The sequence below is a fragment of the Oncorhynchus masou genome, chromosome 18 (genome assembly GCF_036934945.1).
Source record: "Oncorhynchus masou masou isolate Uvic2021 chromosome 18, UVic_Omas_1.1, whole genome shotgun sequence".
NCBI classification, from domain to species: domain Eukaryota; kingdom Metazoa; phylum Chordata; class Actinopteri; order Salmoniformes; family Salmonidae; genus Oncorhynchus; species Oncorhynchus masou.
The window spans coordinates 41,598,128-41,618,584 of NC_088229.1; the positions used below are offsets into that span (position 1 = coordinate 41,598,128).

The 20,457-nt window shown below is 44.5% G+C and overlaps 1 protein-coding gene across 1 annotated transcript in view; it reads right to left on the reverse strand.

Moving 5' to 3' along the window:
* Positions 1 to 20,457, reverse strand: part of LOC135504635 (nuclear receptor coactivator 3-like) — a 123,830-nt gene that overhangs the window by 25,058 nt on the left and 78,315 nt on the right. Inside the window, 2 exon segments of the mRNA XM_064923370.1 lie at positions 17,310 to 17,401; positions 18,239 to 18,380. The gene's annotated coding sequence lies outside the window, so the exon portion shown is untranslated.

A 20,457-nucleotide genomic window follows, 5' to 3' on the forward strand; every position in this document is an offset into this window, starting at 1 on the left:
CTCTCAGGGTAGAGTGTGTGTATGAACTCGCGCACACACGCAGACACACAAGGATTAGCAGTGTCTCTGACAGTAAGACACGCTACACGACTAACCCTGTTAGACAGCAGTCTGTCTCCTACAATGCATCTCACTCGGTCTACAGGAATGTAGGCTGTCTAAGGTGGAGACGGGCGAGGAGGGTTGAGGAAGAGAAGGGAGGAAAGGAGAAGCTGGCAGCATGAAGTCCACGCTGATTGGTCCATTTATTTACCAGTGACGCTGGAGAAAGGTAGGAGGGAGGGAAAGAGAGAGAGAGAGAGAGAGAGAGGAAGAGGGGGCAGAGGGAGAGAATGCAAAAGGAGGGGGAGTGAATGAGGTGAGAGACAGAGAAAGGGAGGGGACATGGGGGGGGGGCAGGATGAGAGCAAGAGGATAGAGAGTGAGATCAGTGGCGATCCCCTACAAATACACCGCTTCGATACAGCAGGTCAGGAGTATTAGGTTAAGGCTACAAAAAGTCACTTGTGGTCGGAGCGGTGTGTTTTTAGGGAGTCCCGAGCAGTGGAAACAGAGTAGAGGAGAGATGGAAGCAGAGAGGGGAGACGGAAAAGTGTAGTGAAGGGGGAGGGAGCAAGAGGGAGAGGAGGGAAGAGAGTGAGAGATGGCGTGGAAGGGAGATGGAGGAGAGAGAGAGAGAGCGAGAGAAGAAAAGGAGGGATGCAGTGCACGATCAGGAGGAGAACCACACTCCAGTGCCCTTTTTAACCTTCCCAGCAAGTGCATCGTTTTTATTCCATTGATTACATGGATACCCTCTGACCGACATGCATGAAGCCTCTACTGAATAGAAAAGCAAGCCACCAGACGGAAAGGAACAGTGTTGCCATTCTACTGTATAATTCTATCCATTTGTTTTACAGATATTGTTTGTAATATTTCTTAGGAGTAATCTTTATCAATCAGTTGGATTTCAATTTCAATATTTTCAAAGGACATTCGATTGGCATGACAAAAAAGAAAAGAAAAGAGTGTGTTCATTGCCTCGTCATCCCAGCTGTGCCAAATAGTGCACTGTAACGTTCTAAAAGATAGCCCACCTAAATGGCTTGTGAACAAACGTTCTACCCTGTCTATTCATTCGATCATGCCCGCTGGTCTGACAACATCACTTAAATCAGGGATGGACAACTTTTATGGGGGTGGAGGCCACATAAAGAAATGGCTGAACTTATAATTAGGGGCCGCAGTGGCTTGCGGGTCTGCGTACCCACATCCATAACCGCCCACCTTGCCAGCAAAACATTTGAGCAACCCCCCTCTTGACAGCGGAGAGACATATTTTTGTCGTTGTTCATTTCCTGCAATTCTACACATTTTGTCATAGGGCGGAGAGACATTTTCTCCAGTTTTAAATATGATATCTGAGTGAGAGTGACTAACAAAATCAATGTGGGCCCCCGGTCGGTATTTCCACGATTAAGCCTACTACAAGTTTAGATAGCGGGCCGCTAAACTAACTTACCAATCTAAAACACTTTAGCTGACATGGGCTAATTGAGTGACTATCAGCGACTGACATAAGAGAAAAACTGATGATGCACAATCAAATTTCAAAATCGCACCTTGCGGGAAACAACCACCCAACCAGCCAGTTGCCCATCTCTGACCTAAATGAACATGTCTAAATGTGAAATCAATCAAATGGAAAATCAGCCAATGGAGCTCCATGACGTTGGAAGGTGGTGTGATGCTCCTCCCTCAGTACTATATTGGTTTCCACTCCAGACAACAACATTGACCTTAATTGGGAAGCGTCATACTGTAGCTCTGTATGTAGGGAAACACGTGATTATGTGGCAAAAAAATGTTTCACTCTGAGGATTTCACAAGCAGCTTTGTTTAGAACACGCTCACTCAGTCCCACCCTCGGTCTCTTCCTCTCTCTCCCTCCCTCCCTCCCATGCGTGTTTCCTTCAATCTATCATCCCAGTCCAGTCAACCCTTCCCTTCTCCTACCTGCTTTCCTATCTGTCTGTCTGTCTGGGAGGTGGAGAGGAAAGGGGGAGGGATTAAAGAGAGGCGGTGGAGAGCTCAGAGGAGGCGCTTAGAACTAGAGCTAAAGGAAGGGTTTAACTGAAGCCCTCTTCCATCAATCCTGATCATGCCTGCCTGCATATTGATAGAGTTCTCAAAGAGAGAGAGAAAGAGACCGAGAGTGAGAAAGAGAGAGAAAGGGGAGAGAGAGAAATGGCTCCAGCGTTCTAATTACAGTGAATGAGGCGGCCCTAGAGGATGACTGATTAGGAGGGCTGCTGAATGCCCCAGGGAAATGGGTCACCTCCAGTGTGGCGTGAGACACCCATCCACCCGCTCTTCCAGAGCAGTGCAGGGAGTAAAGTCAATTACACACCAAAGACACTGGGGCCTGGTGGCACACTGGGAAGCATGGGGGCTGTGGTGGTTACTGGGTATGGTACAGGGGGGAAGAGAGGGTGGGATGGGAAGGGGAGGGCGATTTTGGGAGAAACAGGCCACGAATCCAGAGAGCTACAATGAGTGTAAGTAAACGTTGATGAAGTTGTCGTCCACCTCGCTCTCCGAGTGAGCCTCCCTCCATATTTCCTGTGTCTGTCGTTCATCCATTCCACATGCTCCTACTGTAGTTACTGGCATGTGGGCCATGAGTGTCCAAGGTTAAACTCTGATTTTTCTTTTTTCAATTAATATTCTGCTTACTTCCATTTGCCACTCCCAAAAATCAAAACACAACTAAATAATTTGTATTACATTTTTTATGTATAGTATTTATAAATAGATAAAAAATAGGACATGAAATAATAAATCCCCAAATACAAGGAACTGAAACACAAAAGTACCCAAGGCCCGAAATTTGGCAGGAATCAACAAGGTAGAAATAAAAACACGACAGAGGACATAAAAGGCACAGTATGTGAGTATGCAAGGGTGTATATGTGAGGGGAGTGCGGGTGTGTAGGAAGATGGGGTGCCTGTGTGTTTTTTGTGATTAGAAGTGTGATGAGTTAAGGGAATGAGAAAGGAAAATGGTTGCTTTTGCGCAGATATGGGATATACATTTTCAAATAAAAATATATAGTCGGTTTATTTTTGTCCTATCATGATGGAATGGTGCCAACCCTACATCCTAGACACCAACCTGAGCGACCCACCCACTAAGGAGAAGTTTTGTTTTATAGGCCTACTTGCAACTAGCCTACGCAGCCATGACAGAAAGATGAAGGTGGTCAGAGACCCACTAAAGCCGTATCGTCCAGTCAATAATTTGAGCCTGCCTGGCAGGGTAGGTCCAGAAGCCAAAGCCCCGGATGGCTGAGCATAATATACAAGGATGTTCTCAAAGCATCTAATGAGAACCTTGACGACCTCGTACCTAGCCGGTTGGAATTCTGGTGGAATACCCCACCCAGGGGGTGGCAGTGCTGAAAATACTGGCTGCAGTAACCAATGAGAAGGGAGTTATTATTGTGGCCCTGCCTTCACAGAATAATCAAAAGGCCTGACACACAGAGGTGCTTGGGAAGATGGGTCACAACAGAGGACCAGCGTGTGTGGGTGTTGGGGGAAGGGGTTTATCGGAGCTCCATTAGCTAGGACTAGATATTGGTTAATTAAATCTGTAGGTCGATCTATAGGTGGAAGTGGAGTAATGGGCAGAGCTGTTTGTTTGAGAGGGGTGGGGTGAGTCGAGTGTATGCATCCCACATCTGTTGACAAAATCTATGAATTCCTACTGCCAGTCCTTGTTATAGGTAACGATCCTTCGTAGAAGTGCTTATATTATTATGCACATTAATCGTCAATTGTGGGAAGAAATTAAGATATGCAAGATTTTTATATGTATAGATATTTTTCAATAATGTTTTTTTAATAATGATGCAGTACAACCGAGGTCAAAACATTAGAAATTATGTTTGCTGCAGATGTATGTATTTATTAAAATGAACACGGAAATAACAAAAATAACAAAGAGAAACAACTGAAACCAGTTCTGGCTGGTGCAGAAAACAATCACCCACGAAACAATAGAATAGAGGCTCTAAATATGGCCCTAAATATGGTTCTCAATCAGGGACAATGATTGACAGCTGCCTCTGATTGAGAACCATACCAGGCCAAACACAGAAATAGCAAATCATAGAAAAACTAACATAGACAACCCACCCAATTCACGCCCTGACCATACTGAAACAAAGACATAACAAAGGAACTAAGGTCAGAACGTGACAGCGGAGCTGGTTCTGTACTGTAGGTGACACATGTGCTCTTTTTAAAGGATGGGCCCCTATCTCTTAACCTTTTCACATGTAAGTTCCAAATATCTCTAATGGCCCCAGAGTGAGTTTTTTAAGTGCATGCTGTCAGAATGCCTTCACTGTTCCAAAATGTGATTGTTACGCAACAGGACAGTTAACCTGCGCTGTCAATTTGAAATTATTTTCTAACAACGTTTTTTTTCTTACAACAATTTGAATGGAGGTGTGTTCCACCTCCTCGTGAATTCACAATGAACGAGCCCATTTCACTGTTGCGGACAATTTATGTTTGAGGATTTACTGAACCGGACAAGCTTATCTCTTCGATGAAAGCCCAAACACCTCCCCAGATTAAAGTATGCAGACATTTGCCCAGTCTAGCACAAACTATTCCCCCCAGATAAATTTGACTGCTTGTTTTAGGTCAAATCTTTCCTCAGTTAGCGCTAGGAATATTGTAGCCTACATTTTCCGGTTTGGATGATTGTGTTATGCTGTCGCCACTTCTGTGAATGTCTGAACATTGCATACATAAACAAACTGGTCACATTCAGGACGTAAAGTTCGAAGGATTGTGTCTGTGCAAAATGTTTCTGTGTTTCCAGCTCAAACGTTGACTGTTGTGTCAATCGAAACTGGACGTTCCAAATAAGCGTTCTAATCACACCGGCTTGAGGTTATGCTGCAGGGACCACTATAGAATGATCACACCCGTGTGTTGGTATGCGTCAAAGGGTTAAAGACGCTAGGATCCCTGTGTACAGGGATGGTCAGCCAGTCACTGGGATGACAACCCAACTTGGGATGAGGGGGAGGTTTCAGCAGGTGGAATATTAGAGGACAAGTAGAGGTTTACTTAGTTGCAGCCACAGTATGCTTAACAGTGTAAATATGGCACGGCTATATGGACGCTCAATTATCATGGTACTTCTTAATAGAAAGTTGACAAACATTTACTTTGATAAGTATAATCAAAACTGTAAGGGATTTCCTCCTCTTCTTCCGAAGAGGAGAGGCGAGAAGGATCAGAGGACCAATATGCGGCATGGTAAGTGTCCATGGTTCTTTTTACTACGTAAAGTACACAAAAACAACTGACTACAAAAAAAAACAAGAAATGTGAAAACCCTAAACAGTCCTATCTGGTGTAGACACAGAGACAGGAACAATCACCCACGAAACACTCAAAGAATATGGCTGCCTAAATATGGTTCCCAATCAGAGACAACGATAATCACCTGACTCTGATTGAGAACCGCCTCAGGCAGCCATAGACTACGCTATACACCCCACAAAACCCCAAGACGAAACACACCACAATAAACCCATGTCACATCCTGGCCTGACCCAATAAATGAAGATAAACATAATATATTTTGACCAGGGCGTGACAAAAACTTATGATAAGTGGTGAAATAAATATAGCTAGTTAGAATTGTAGTGGCTTAGCAGATAAGAAATCACAGTCTTAAATCTTGACTACAGATAAGAAAAGACAATCAGTCTTTACCTGGCTAAAAGAGAAGGAATATAATATATATTTTGTTTACAGGAAACTCATTCTACACCTGTAGACAAAGTTGTATGGGAAAATGATGGGGAGTGGGGGTGAAATATATTTCTCCCATGGGCAAAGAATCCCAAAACAGGTGATGATATATTAATTAACAATACTTTTTATCCAAATTTGTAAACTGTTGAAACAGATCCACAAGGAAGGAGGATCCTTTTAAATATGCTATTGGACTATAAATACATTTGGCTTATTAATCTATATCCAAATGATGAAAATATATAATAATTTATTGAGTTTACATGACTCAATTATTATGGTGGGAGATTATAATACGGTTTTGAGTACCTCAACGGAACCGTAAAGAAAACCACCCTTTTACGGTTACAGAAGTCAACAAATGAGAGCACCAGGGGACACGCAGGGCCTGGGTTAACCTCCACATCACCTGAGGAACAGAGGAGTAGTAGGATGAGGGTACGGCGAAAGGCTATCAAAACTGGTCGTCAAGTGCGTTTGGGACAGATAATAAAAGGAGCAGATTTCTGGGCATGGTAGGATAGATTCAGGGCATAATGTACAGACAGGGGTATGGTAGGGTACGGGTACAGTGGATGTAAACCTAGGCATTGAGTGACGATAAGAGAGGTTGCATCTCTGGACGCACTAGTTATGCAGTGTGAGGTCACCGCATGTGTGGGAGGTGGGACAAAAGAGTTATCTGAGGCATGTTGAGTGGGACTAGGGGCTCTGCAGTGAACTAAAACAATGATAAATATCCTAAACAACAGAATACAAGGCATATTGACATTAGAGAGAGACATAAAGCTAGGCATAAAGCAATCACAGGTGTTGATTGTGAGAGTTAGCTAATGAACAGTCCAGCAGGCATCAGCCAAGTAGCCAAGTGATCATAGGGTCCAGTGAACAGCAATAGATGAAACAGGGAAGCCGCTAGGTAGTCTTTACTACGCTAGCAAGCGGGAGACATGGAGTTCAAAAAAAAAAGTTAGCAGGCGGGACTAGTAGAAGCGCCTGCGCCGACGTCTGGTAAAGGCCGGTTGAGGGCACAATGGATGGAATTACGTCAGCAGACCAGTCGTGATGGAACGGCGGGGCTCCGTGTCGACAAAGGTTCCAGGCCAGTTGGCAAAAGAGGTAGTGTAGCTTGAGTAATTTTGTTTGCTAGCCGGGAGATGAGCCTGGCTTGCGGCTAACTGGTGCTTGCTTTGGGACAAGGGCGTTAGCCACTATAGCCACTCGGTAGCAGCTAGCTAGCAGCGATGATCCGATGCAAAGGTCCAGAGCTTACGGCAAGAATCCGGTAGTGTAGTGGATTCTAGTCGTGTTAGTGAAGAATCCGGGAGGCATCAGCTGTGTAGCTGAGTGATAATAGGGTCCACTGAGCAGGCCGGGAGGTGAGCATGGCTCAACGCTAACTTCGGGGCTGGGCCACTTGGTGGCAGCCAGCTAGCTGGGATGATCAGGAGTAATGGTCCAGGGCTTACGGCAGGAATCCGGTGTTGTAGTGGAGAAATAGAGTCCGATACTGGCAAGCTGGCAAGTAATTATCCAGGCTAAAAGCGGCTGGCGTCTGTGCAAAAGGTAAAGGCCGCTAGCAGTGGCTAACAATGACTAAATAGCTAGTAGCTAATTAGCTGGTTAGCTTCTGATGGCTAGCTTCTGATGGAGGTTCTGGCTATAAGGTCTAAAAATAGCAGATCCGTATGACAGTGAGTGAGGTCGGTTGGGTGAGGTCGGTTGCCGGAAGGTATATTTAATTTAAAAATGGAAAAAGAGATTGAAAATATATTTAAATATATACAAAAAAAAAAAAAAAAAAATGTACACAGGAGAAAGACAAACAACGTCTGCACTGCTACGCCATCTTGGATACAAAATGATTTATTATTATTTTCAAAACACAGTTTGTGCCTGTATTTAGTATTCATGCTAGTGAGGGCTGAGAATCCAATCTCACATGGATACATTGTTGCAAAGGGCACCAGGGTCTTAACAGCGCGATTTGCCAAGCCAGGATACTCTGAGCGCAACCCAATCCAGAAATCTGGCAGTGGCTTGAGGTCATTTGCACACAAAAAAAATCAGACAATGATGGAAAGACCTGTGTGTTGTCCTGTTAATGCAGACAGAGAAGAGCTCCAACTTCTTAATCGTAGCCTCAATTTTGTCCCGCACATAGAATATACTTGCAGGGGGTCCCTGTAATCCTAGATTCAGATCATTCAGGGGAGAAAAAACATCACCCAGATAGGCCAGTCGTGTGAGAAACTCGTCATCATGCAATAGGTCAGACAAGTGAAAATTATAGTCAGTAAAGGAAACTTTAAGCTGGTCTCTCAATTTAAAAAATACTTTGCCCCTTGATAACCAGCGCACTTCGTATGTTGTAAAAGCGCTACATGCCCATATCATTGCATAGTGCAGAAAATATACGAGAATTCAGGGGCCTTGCTTTGACAAAGTTAACCATTTTCAATGTAGTGTCCAAAATGTCTTTCCAGTTGTCAGGAATTCCCTTGGCAGCAAGAGCCTCTCGGTGGATGCTGCAGTGTAGCCAAGTGGCATCGGGAGCAACTGCTCGCATGCGAGTATCCACTCCACTATGTCTCCCTGTCATGGCTTTTGCGCCATCAGTACAGATACCAACATGAGCGGCAGCTACGTTTGGCTACATACGGACCGTTAGTGGAATTTCCGCGAGAGCGCAACGGTTAATGTGATTGGATGTTAATTATTTGACTAGGCTACCTGTATTTGACAATTTGTTGTTATTTCGCTGAACACTAGATGGTTTCATTTTATTTTTGGCAGCGAAACGAGGCTACTCAGGCGAGAAAGAAACCTCACCCAAATGTATAGCCCCATTGGAAAATATCATTGTACTGGTTGAAAATGTGAAGAAAAAAATATAAAAAATATTTATTATAATAATAAATATTATATATACACAGTTGAAGTTGAAGTTTACATACACTTGGGATGGAATCATTAAAACTCTTTTCATCCACTCCACAAATGTCTTGTTAACAAGTCGGTTAGGACATCTACTTTGTGCATAACACAAGTAATTCTTCCAACAATTGTTTACAGACGGATTATTTCACTTATAATTATCTAATTCACAATTCCAGATAATTTAAACAAGTATTGGAAAAAATAAAAAACAATTTAAACAAGTATTGGAAAAAAGAAAACACTATGAAAAATCTGGGAAACCAGGCCTGGTATTCATAGCTGACTTTGAAAAGGCCTTTGATAAAAGTCAAAGTCAAAGTACAACTTGAATTTATATAAAAATGTCTGGACTATTATAATTTTGGAGGATCTCTTATACAAATGGGTTAAAGTTATGTACAGTAACCCTAGGTGTAAAATAGTAAATAATGTCTACTTCTCAGAAACAGGAGTAAAACACGATATGTATTATGGCCATTGAAATGTGCCGAGAGTGATGTGGACATACTCGGTATTCATATCCTGGAAGAAAGGATCTCACTGCAACACATTTTATTGAAAGTTTGCCAAATCAAATAAGATTTTGCTACCATGGATAGACAACACCTGTCTATTTGTGGAAAAATCACCCTGATTAATTATTTAGTCATATCCCTGTTGACCTATTTACTTATGGCCCTGCCTACACCGAACGACTTGTTGTTTTTTTCAAATTATGTGAACAAAAAAAATACTAGATTTTTTTTCGAACGGCAAGCCAAACAAAATTAAACCGACCCAGTTATATAATGAATATGAATTCAGAGAGCAGAAATGAAATATTAAAGCATTGGACCTCTCACTAAAGGCTTCAGTCATACAAAAAAATATACTTAAATCTGAACTGGTTCTCTAGCATATTAGTAATAATGGCTCACCAGGTGTTCAAGAATGGCCCTTTTCCCTTCATTCAGATTACAACCTCTCACTTTCAGTTATATAAAAATGAAATCATCTCTAAAATATTGCTATTTTTAAAACAAGCAACAGAAAGCTGGTTGCAATTTCAGTTTAACCCACCAGAAACGAGAGAACAAATATTATAACAAAAATGATGGTTAAACTCAAATATACTTATTGATATAAAAATATTTTGTGAAGAAAAAAGAAAAAAAAGAAGTAGAATCTTTGTAAATTATATCATAAATAGGACTGGTGGAGTTGTCACACATGCAGCTAACAGAAATATATGGAAATGTTTGCTCTATCCAAAATTACAGCCATCTGATTGTAGCAAAAATTGAGGAGGCAAGTGGAAAGGAACTTGTCCGTCAACTCCATGGTACACCCAACTCGTTTTTCAATTTAAAGGACTATACAAAATTATTGCAACCAATAAAATGTTATATATAATACCAGTCAAAAGCTTGGACACACCTATTCATTCAAGGGTTTTTCTTTATTTGTACTATTTTCTACATTGTAGAATAATAGTGAAGACATCACAACTATGAAATAACACAGGAATCATGTAGTAACCAAAAAAGTGTTAAACAATTCAAAATATATTTTATATTTTGGATTCTTCAAAGTAGCCACCCTTTGGCTTGATGACAGCTTTGGCATTCTCTCAACCAGCTTCACTTGGAATGCTTTTCCAACAGTCTTGAAGGAGTTCCCACATATGCTGAGCACTTGTTGGCTGCTTTTCCTTCACTCTGCGGTCCAACTCATCCCAAACCATCTCAATTGGGTTGAGGTTGGGTGATTGTGGAGGCCAGGTCATCTGATGCAGCACTCCATCACTCCTTCTTGGTCAAATAGCCCTTACAAAGCCTAGAGCTGTGTTGGGTTATTGTCCTGTTGAAAAAATGATAGTCCCACTAAGTGCAAACCAGATGGGATGTTTTTATTTTTGTATTTAACCTTTATTTAACTATGCAAGTCACTTAAGAATAAATTCTTATTTACAATGATGGCCTACACCGGCCAAACCCGGGCGAAGCTGAGCCAACTGTGCGCCGCCCTATGGGACTCCAATCACGTCCGGTTGTGATACAGCATGGATGGTGTATCGATGGTGTATCGATGGTGTATCGCTGCAGAATGCTGTGGTAGCCATGCCGGTAAAGTGTGCCTTGAACTTTAAATAAATCACTGAGTGTCGCCAGCAAAGCACCATCACACCTCCTCCTCCATGCTTCATGGTGGGAACCACACATGCAGAGATCATCCATTCACCTAATCTGCGTATCACAAAAATACAGCGTTTGGAACCAAAAATAGCAAATTTGGACTCATCACACCAAAGGACAGATTTCCACCAGTCTAATGTCCATTGCTTGTGTTTCTTGTTCCAAGCAAGTCTCTTCTTCTTACTGGTGTCCTTTAGTAGTGGTTTCATTGCAGCAATTCGACCATGAAGGCCTGATTCATGCAGTCTCCTCTGAACAGTTGATGTTGAGATGTGTCATGTTACTTGAACTCTGTGAAGCATTTATTTGGGCTGTAATCTGAGGTGCAGTAATGAACTTCTCCTTTGCAACAGAGGGAACTCTGGGTCTCCCTTTCCTGTGGCGGTCCTCATAAGAGCCAGTTACATCATAGCACTTCATGCTTTTTGCAGCTGCACTTTAAGAAACTTTCAAAATTCTTAACATTTTCCAGATTGACTGACCTTCATGTCTTAAAGTAAGGATGGGACTGTTGTTTCTCTTTGCTCATTTGAACTAAATATGAACTTGATCTTTTACCAAACAGAGCTATATTCTGTATGTCACCCCTACCTCGTCACAACACAACTGATTGGCTCAAACACATCAAGAAATAAACTCCACAAATGATCTTTGAACAAGGAACACCTGTTAATTGAAATGAGTGTGCAAAGCTGTCATCAAGGCAAACGGTGACTACATTTGATTTGTTTAACACTTTTTTGGTTACTACATGATTCCATGTGTTATTTTGTAGTTTTGATGCCTTCACTATTATTCTACAATGTAGAAAATAGTACAAATAAAGAAAAAACCTTGAGTTTGCTGATGACACAACAGTGGTAGGCCTGATCACCGACAACGATGAAACAGCATATAGGGAGGAGGTCAGAGACCTGGCCGTGTGGTGCAAGGACAACAACCTCTTTCTCAATGTGATCAAGACAAAGGAGATGATTGTGGACTACAGGAAAAGGAGGACCGAGCACGCCCCATTCTCATTGACGGGGCTGTAGTGGAGCAGGTTGAGAGCTTCAAGTTCCTTGGCATCCACATCACCAACAAACTAACATGGTCCAAGCACACCAAGACAGTTGTGAAGAGGGGACAACCAAACCTATTCCCCCTCAGGAGACTGAAAAGATTTGGCATGAGTCCTCAGATCATAAAAAGATTCTACAGCTGCACCTTCGAGAGCATCCTGATGGGTTGCATCACTGCCTGGTATGGCAACTGCTCGGCATCCAACCGCAAGGCACTACAGAGGGTAGTGCATACGGCCCAGTACATCACCGGGGCCAAGCTTCCTGCCATCCAGGACCTCTATACCAGGTGGTGTCAGAGGAAGTCCCGAAAATTTGTCACAGACTCCAGCCAATCTAGTCATAGACTGTTCTTTCTGTTACCGCACGGCAAGCGGTACTGGAGCGCAAAGTCTAGGTCCAAGAGGCTTCTAAACAGCTTCTACCCCCAAGTCACAAGACTACTGAACTACTTGCATTGCTATTCTCTGTTATTATCCATGCATAAGTCACTTTAATAACTCTACCCACATGTATGCTAACCAGTCGACTCTGTACAGGTAACCCCTATATATAGCCTTGCTATTGTTATTTTATTCCTGCTCTTTAATTCTTTGTTACTTTAATTTCTTATTTTTTAGCTATCTTTCTTAAAACTGCATTGTTGGTTAAGGGCTTGTAAGTAAGAATTTTGCTGTAAGGTGCATGTGACAAATACAATTTGATTTGATTTGATTAGATCACTTGTTTTGATACTGCCCATATGTAGCTTGTTTTTGGTCACAGGTTCAGGAATGGACGAAAAATTGCAACATTTACATGGAGCTACTGTATATTTACAAACACTTACATATGGGGGATTGGAAATGATGCAGACAATTACATTGATAGAAACCACAATCTGTCTTCAATATTTAAGCTGATCTACCCCCTAAACAATGTGAGATATGGCATGGAATATATTGATTTACAGTAGCAGTACACTGATAGGTTATTGATACAGTTTAGAGATGGCATTTGCAGATTGAGAGAGAGAGAGAGAGAGAGAGAGAGAGAGAGAGAGAGAGAGAAAGAGAGAGGCAGACATGTTGTCCGGGGCGAGTATTGAAGATGCAGCCAACATGGTAATAGCACGGCCGTGTGTGTGTGTGTGTGTGTGTGTGTGTGTGTGTGTGTGTGTGTGTGTGTGTGTGTGTGTTGAGAAAATAAGCATGAACGATTTAAGATGGAGGATGGGTCCAAAACGAGCAGCTCTCTTATGACTGATGATGTTTGTGTCTTTGAGAGCCATTAGGCAGCTGTTTTCAGGCATGACGCTAGGCAGGCACAGGAAGGAGAGGGGGAGTAAGAGAGGGAGGGAGGCAGGAAGTGAGAGGGGAAGGGAGGAAAGGAGGATAAAGACAGAGGGGTAGAGTGAGGGACGGCATTAGGTAGAGGGGATGATATAGAGAAGGAGAGAATAGAGAGGATCAAGAGAAAGACGGGCAGAGGAGAGTGAAGGGAGAGAGACTGAGGAACAGTGACACGAGATAGAGTCGGGTGCACAGGTAGGTCTGACTGTACCTTGATCATGTGTCTGTGTATGGGAGCCAAAATGTGTTACTGTTTACCCAACCCATGTTATATCACTTTGCAATGAAGACTTTGTACTGAGGAACATTCTCTCACTTTCCACTCAAACAGATCCGTAACACTAGCTTTGTGTGTGTGTGTGTGTGTGTGTGTGTGTGCGCGCACGCGTGCGTGTAAGGTAACACAACAACTTCAGTTACACCTCAACTAACACAAGTGAAATGCACAACACACTCAAGAGGGGCAGACATAAATGAGAGAGAGAGAGAGAGAGTCTATCTCAGTTCTCTGACTCAAAACGGAGAAAAAAAATTGAGAAGAAAAAGCCTCCCACGATAACATGAGTCATACTAGAGAAAAACTCAACAAACAACAAACAAACAAATGTCTAAAAAGGGTTATTGAGCAGAGACAGACAGGCTGGTGCAACAAACTGAGGCAGAAAACAAATACTAGTTCATGAAAATAAACTATAGACTATGTATGGAGAATTCTCTTTGGCCCGTCTACGTTGATGTTTCAACAGCATTTGACTAATCTCTGTGACGCGATTCCCCAATGTGGTATATCTGTACTAAAAAGTTTTTTGTAACGGAATCGAGCAATCTCCAGGGTTATCCACATTCTTTTGCATTTATAGTGCATGTGTATGTTTTCTATAACTGTTCGTGCCTCTCCCTGTGGAATTCCTGGTCCCCGGTAGCGTTTGGAACTGCCGATCTACAGGCAAGAACTGCAAGTTCATCTCAGCCTATGCTACCCTTCAATCCCTTGACTTTTTGGCCCTGACGGAGACATGGATCACCCTGGAGCACACTGCTACTCCAGCTGCTCTCTCTTCATCCGATTACTTTTTCTCTCATAGTCCGAGAGCATCTGGTTCTAATTCCTCCTAAACTGAGATTCTCTTTTCTCCCTCTCTCACCTGTCCATCTCCTCATTTGAATTCCATGCTGTCACTGTTCCAACTCAAGCCACTCACATTGTCATCTATCGCCCACCAAGGTGCCCTTAGAGAAATTGACACCTCGATAAGATCATTTCCTGAAGATGGCTCACCACTCTTCGTACTTGGCGACTTCAACCTGCTGACGTCTGCCCTCGATTAATTTCTTTCTGACTCTCTCCTTCCACTACCTTGCCACAGTTGACCTCACACTTTCCTAGTCCCCTTATAACTCACAAGGCAGACAATACACTTGACCTCATCTTAACTAGAGTCTGTACTCCTACTAATCTCACTGCAACCTCCATCCGGGTTTCTGATTACTCATTTGTTTCCTTTTCTGTCTCCCTTTCCTCCAACCCTAGCTACTTAACCCCTACCAAGATGGTAATGCGGTTTTGCAATCTTTGTGCTCCTCTTCTACCTTCGCTCCCTTCTGCTAAACTAAACTTCCGGAGGACCTATCATCCTTTCACCTCTTCCTCTCTACCTTCACCTATATCCGCTGCTAAAGCCAGATTCCTTCACTCAAGCTTCTGCCTCTAAGCCTAGGAAACTCTTTTCCCACCTTCTCCTCCTTCCTTAATCCTCCACCTTTCCCCCTCCCCGTGGACGACTTTGTCAACCACTTTGAGAAGAAGGCTGACGACATCCGACCCCATCCCCTCCTCCCTTCCCCCAGACCATCTCTGGAGACGTTCTCCCATTCCTCACTTCCCTCATCAACTCATCCCTGACCACCGGCTGCGGTCCCTCTGCGTGCCTGGCAGATGTCTCAGCGTGGATGTCGGCACACCACCTCAAGCTTAAATTTGACCAGATAGAGCTGCTCTTCCTCTCGGGAAAGGCCTCTGGCCACTCAAAGACCTCTCCATTGCGGTTGACAACTCCACGGTGCCCCCCTCCCAGAGTGCAAAGAACCTTAGCGTGACCCTGGACAACAAACACCCTGTCGTTTCCTGCAAAACATCAAAGCAGTGACTCACTCCTGCAGGTTCATGCTTTACAACATCCGTAGAGTACGACCCTACCTCACACAGGAAGTGACGCAGGTTCTAATCCAGGTACTTGTATTCTCCCGTCTGGACTGCTGCAACTCGCTGTTGGCTGGGTTCCCCGCTTGTCCCATCAAATCCCTGCAACTTATCCAGAGCTCTGCAGCCCACCTGTTGTTCAACCTTCCAAGTTCTTCCATGTCACCCCGTTCCTTCACACACTCCACTGGCTTCCAGTTGAAGCTTGCATTCCACTACAAGGCCATGGTACTTGCCTACAGAGCAGCAAGATGATTTGTCCCTCCCTACCTTCAGGCTATGCTCAAACCTTACATCCCAACCTCAGCACTCCGTTCTGCCACCTCTGGTCTCTTGGCCCTTTCACCACTACGGTAGGGCAGTTCCCAATCAGCCCAGTCCAAGCTCTTCTCTGTCCTGGCAACCCAATGACATCCTACTTTATTGAGGAGAAATGTACTTACTATGACCGTGACATGTGGTTGTCCCACCTGTCTGCTAAATGACTTAAATGTCAAATATAATGCTGGGAGAGGCAGACAGATGAGACAGACTCAGGCTTCCTGTGTCAGATCAAAGTCTCTCTCCTCGTTCTTTTTCGGGTGCGAGAGAGTGGGCAAGCAGGGAGGCGGGCGGGCAGGCGGGGGATGGGGAGGTGGTTGTCTGGTGAGCGAGCGGAGGGAGTTGTGAGGCTAGGCGATACAGACAGCGGCGGCTGTTGCCCAACCAGCCAGCCGGCCCCAGTTTCATAATCTCTGTTGACAAAACAGAAGTGCAGCGCGCCCCGGTCAGATCATGTAAACACCCAGTAGGAACACGAGACAGTCAGACCTGCCGTCTACAGCCGTGCTGATATTTAGCTCACTGCTCTGACAATGACTGGCTGTAGTCAGGTTGGTGACCTCCACTATAATTAGCCCAGTTAGGAAAAATCCATAATCCATATTGCATTGGGTTGACACTAGAGAATGGTTGGCATGCAGGACTGACTGAGGCGTTATGGGTAGAGGAGTCTTTCTGGTGATCTCAGTCCGTGTGACACGATGCGGCAGAATCCCAGAGTCACCTGCAGATATCCCACTTCTCCACTCTACCCCCTCCTCTCCATAACCATCATTCTCTCCTCCCTCTCGTCCCCTGATCTACTCCTCTCCTCCCCCTGCTCTCTATATACCACCTCTAAAGGCATACTCTCTCTCATATCCACCCCCACCTCTCTTCCTACACCACCACCATCCCTCTCTTCACTTGAGTGCGGGTGTGTTTCTGTCACCTGCAGACTAAGGTTAAGATTAATGCTTTATTTCTGTCTCTATGGCAGGCAGAGCAGGGAGACTAATTCGATTTCTCCTGCTGCCTCCCCAGCAGCCTCTCTCTCCTTCCACCTTTCTCTCAAACCTCCCTCTCTCTACCACAAAATCTGCCCTCCCTCTCTCATCCCTTCCCTCTTTCGGCCTCTCTCGCTACCCTCTGTATCGCTCACCCAATTCTTCTTCCTTCCGCTGGAACCTGTACCATCTCCCAGGGGAGAACGCTTTGAAACTCAAATATATGACGAATCCAAAATGGCTCCTGGAGTAATGGCCCATCGGTCTAAATGCCCATGTCCTCCTGTGTCGCTCAACCTCTATGGTCTGGCCAAGGGGGTCAGAGAGAATGGTGTGCTGCATAACAGATGAGTAAAAAGTCAACAATAGAGATCCCACTCCATTCTCACTCTCTGTCTACAACAGATTATAGGCCTAGTCCACCTAAACAGGTAACCATGCCAACAGCCGTGTGATGACAAGTGACCCACCTTGTGATGGAGCCTGGAGTGGACGCGACGAGTTCTCTCTTGGAGATAATGGTCCTATTCTGGACTGGTCTACTGGTCTTCTATGCTGGTGTCTATAAAACACACACACAATAATAATAATAATAATAATAATAATAATAATAAGCACTTTTGCAAGACATTTTATATTCTGTTATGTTGTCAAAATGATGTTTATATGTTATTAATCAAGTTGTTAATGACCACCCAGGAAACATCATTCACATGGTAATGAGGAGCAGGAGACATGAGGCAGGAAGCCTGGGGCTTTCGGTAAACGTCGGACGCTTTGTGGGAACGCGCTCACACACACACAACTTCTGAATCACGAAAAGGGGTGTGACATGACTTTGACAGCAAGTACAGAAGTATTAGAGAGAGACCGAGGGGTGAGCAGTCGAGTGCCTGTGAAACCAAGCCAACACGCACAAACAGACCACTGGCTTAGACTAGACCGCCATCCTAACAATGTTGCCTTTTCATTCTTGTCCTGGGCTGAAATACAGAGAGGAAGAAGCGCCTCGGGAAGAAGAGAGTACTATCCTCTTGGGGTAAGGAGTGTGTAACCATGGTGAGAGGTAGGCGTTTCCATGACACCCTGCCTTCAGCGTGAGCGAGCAAGACGGCCAAGCCACCGGGATGTCTCATGTTCCTCTGTGTACGCGCATTGTGAGTGCATGTGCATACGTGTGTGTGTGCATTTCACTCTTAGTCTACACCTTGTTGTCTACGAAGCATGTGACAAATAACATTTGATTTTGATTTTTGTTGTGCTTTAGAGTGTGTAATGCACGAGTGTATGCATGTGAGAGAGAGAGAGAGAGAGAGAGAGAGAGAGACAGAACATGTGTCTGCATGTATAGGTTTGTACATCAGTGTGTGTGTGTGTGTGTGTGTGTGCCTGTACGTGCCTGTGTGCCATACAGCATCCAGCCTGACCGTTGGCGGCACCGCTTGATGAGGACCAGATGGGGGCTGTCAGGGGGTCTCTAGTTATGGTGACGTATGGATCCTCAAAACCAACAAAAGACCCACCTTCAGCCGATGTTTTTCCTATTAATTGAGAGGTGGGAGATAGAGAGAAATAGAGTGAGAGAAAGAGGGACTGGTTAACCAGGGTGGATTTATAGCATGTCCGTGACCAAAGGGGAATCAACTCTTTTTTTGACCAAACATTTTCTGCCACACACGCACACACACACACACACACACACACACACACACACACACACACACACACACACACACACACACACACACACACACACACACACACACACACACACACACACACACACACACACACACACACACACACACACACACACACACACACACACACACACACACACACACACACACACACACACACACACACACACACACACACACACAAAAACGGACTTCCAGTGAGTGTTTAAGCATTGGGGGAAAAAGGGGGACAGAGAGGCCTTCAGTGGGATCATTAATGCACCATTGTGCTCGACTCGCATCAACTCTGAGCTTTAGCAAAGCCCTAAAGAACAGCACCAATAAATGCTACAGTAGTTAGCTGCATGTGTCGCTTCTGTATACATGTCGGGCCTTGAAGAACAGTGAGAACGAGCTTAAGAGTGTGTGTGTGTGTTCAGCTTACAGGCACGGAGGCACGCTCTCTCGGAGGCTTTTCCAGACCCCTCTTCTCATCTCATCTACGCTCTCTGTTTAGCCCACTCTGCTCCTCAATTACACTTTGCACAAAAAGAGCCTGTGCTTTAACTATAAAAGAGACTGGGGGTGTGCGTGTGTGTGCGCGCGTCCCTCCCTTTATGTGCATGAAGCCGCCTCAGCGGCATATAACCACACAAATCACTAAATTATTCACGTCGTCTCACCTTGGTCTTGTTAAACAAACACCATTAAAGTCCAAAGTGATTTGAAGACAGATAAAGGATTGTTCCCCTTAATAATTACAGTCTTTAGTTCCATTCTGCGCTCGGCGCACCCGGTGTGTCCGCCTGTCATCAGTGTCTGGCCTCAACAACACAGCCTGAGGCTCAGCTAAATAATGGAGAGAATGTGGAAGAGGAGGGAAGGAGGAGAAAGAGATGACTTGGATCTCAGACTGGGACTGCGGGGGGAAAAATCTGGAGAGTCAACTGGCGAGTCCGACAGTATGGAGGTAGGGAGGCTACATGTGCTGTAGGAAAGCATGGTCCGCCTGCCTGTCTGTCCCTGCAAAGGACTGCCACAGGTAGAATGGGGAGATCAGCCTCAGTTCAACGCAGGGCGAAGTCTATGTGTTCGTCTGTCCATCGTCCTGTCTGTCTGTCTGTCTGTCTGTCTGTCTGTCTGTCTGTCTGTCTGTCTGTCTGTCTGTCTGTTTGCACCTGGAGATCTGCCTGATGTTGCATATGGGCAGGCAGCCAGCAGATACACCTCGATTCAAAACACATTCATACCATAACGGACATTCACGACAATGCAACTGCAGCTTTGGGGCAGAGCACATTTGTGTAGTGAGCAAACGACATACTAAAAAATGGCCAATGACATACTCTCACACATACAGTAAGAATCTCTCTCTCTCTCTCTCCCTCCCTCTCTCCCTCCCTCCCCTCTTCTGTCTGACTCTCTTTTTCTTTGTGTGTTCTGGCACAGAATAAGGGAGACTGTTTCTGCGTTAGCCAGCACATGCAAACAGCCCAGTAAGGCCCACATAAAGCTACATTATATGTGTGTTTGTGTGTGTGTCCTCCTCAATCGTGGGTGCGCTCTGTGTGACTCTGCTTTAGCTGAGCCCTATTCCCCTCCAACAAAACCGGCACTTACACACTAGTAGAATAGGAGCCAAGCTACATGTTGGCACCTGGCCTCCCCTTAAACAAATCACACCACAGAGGCTAATAATAATTTTTTTTTTTAAATATAAAAATGGATCCACTGCCCAGCTCAGCTCCACAAAAGAGGGGCTACCAGAGAGGGGGGAGTGGGGGAAGGCCATCATACAATCTATATTCTCCCCAAGTTCATCAACAACAACAAAAAAGGAGCTTGTACAAAAACGGATCACTGACTCAATTTACGACATGAGACGCGGGTGACCGTCTCAGCTGTCCTAGGTCCCTAATTCCAGCCAATCAGAAAGGGA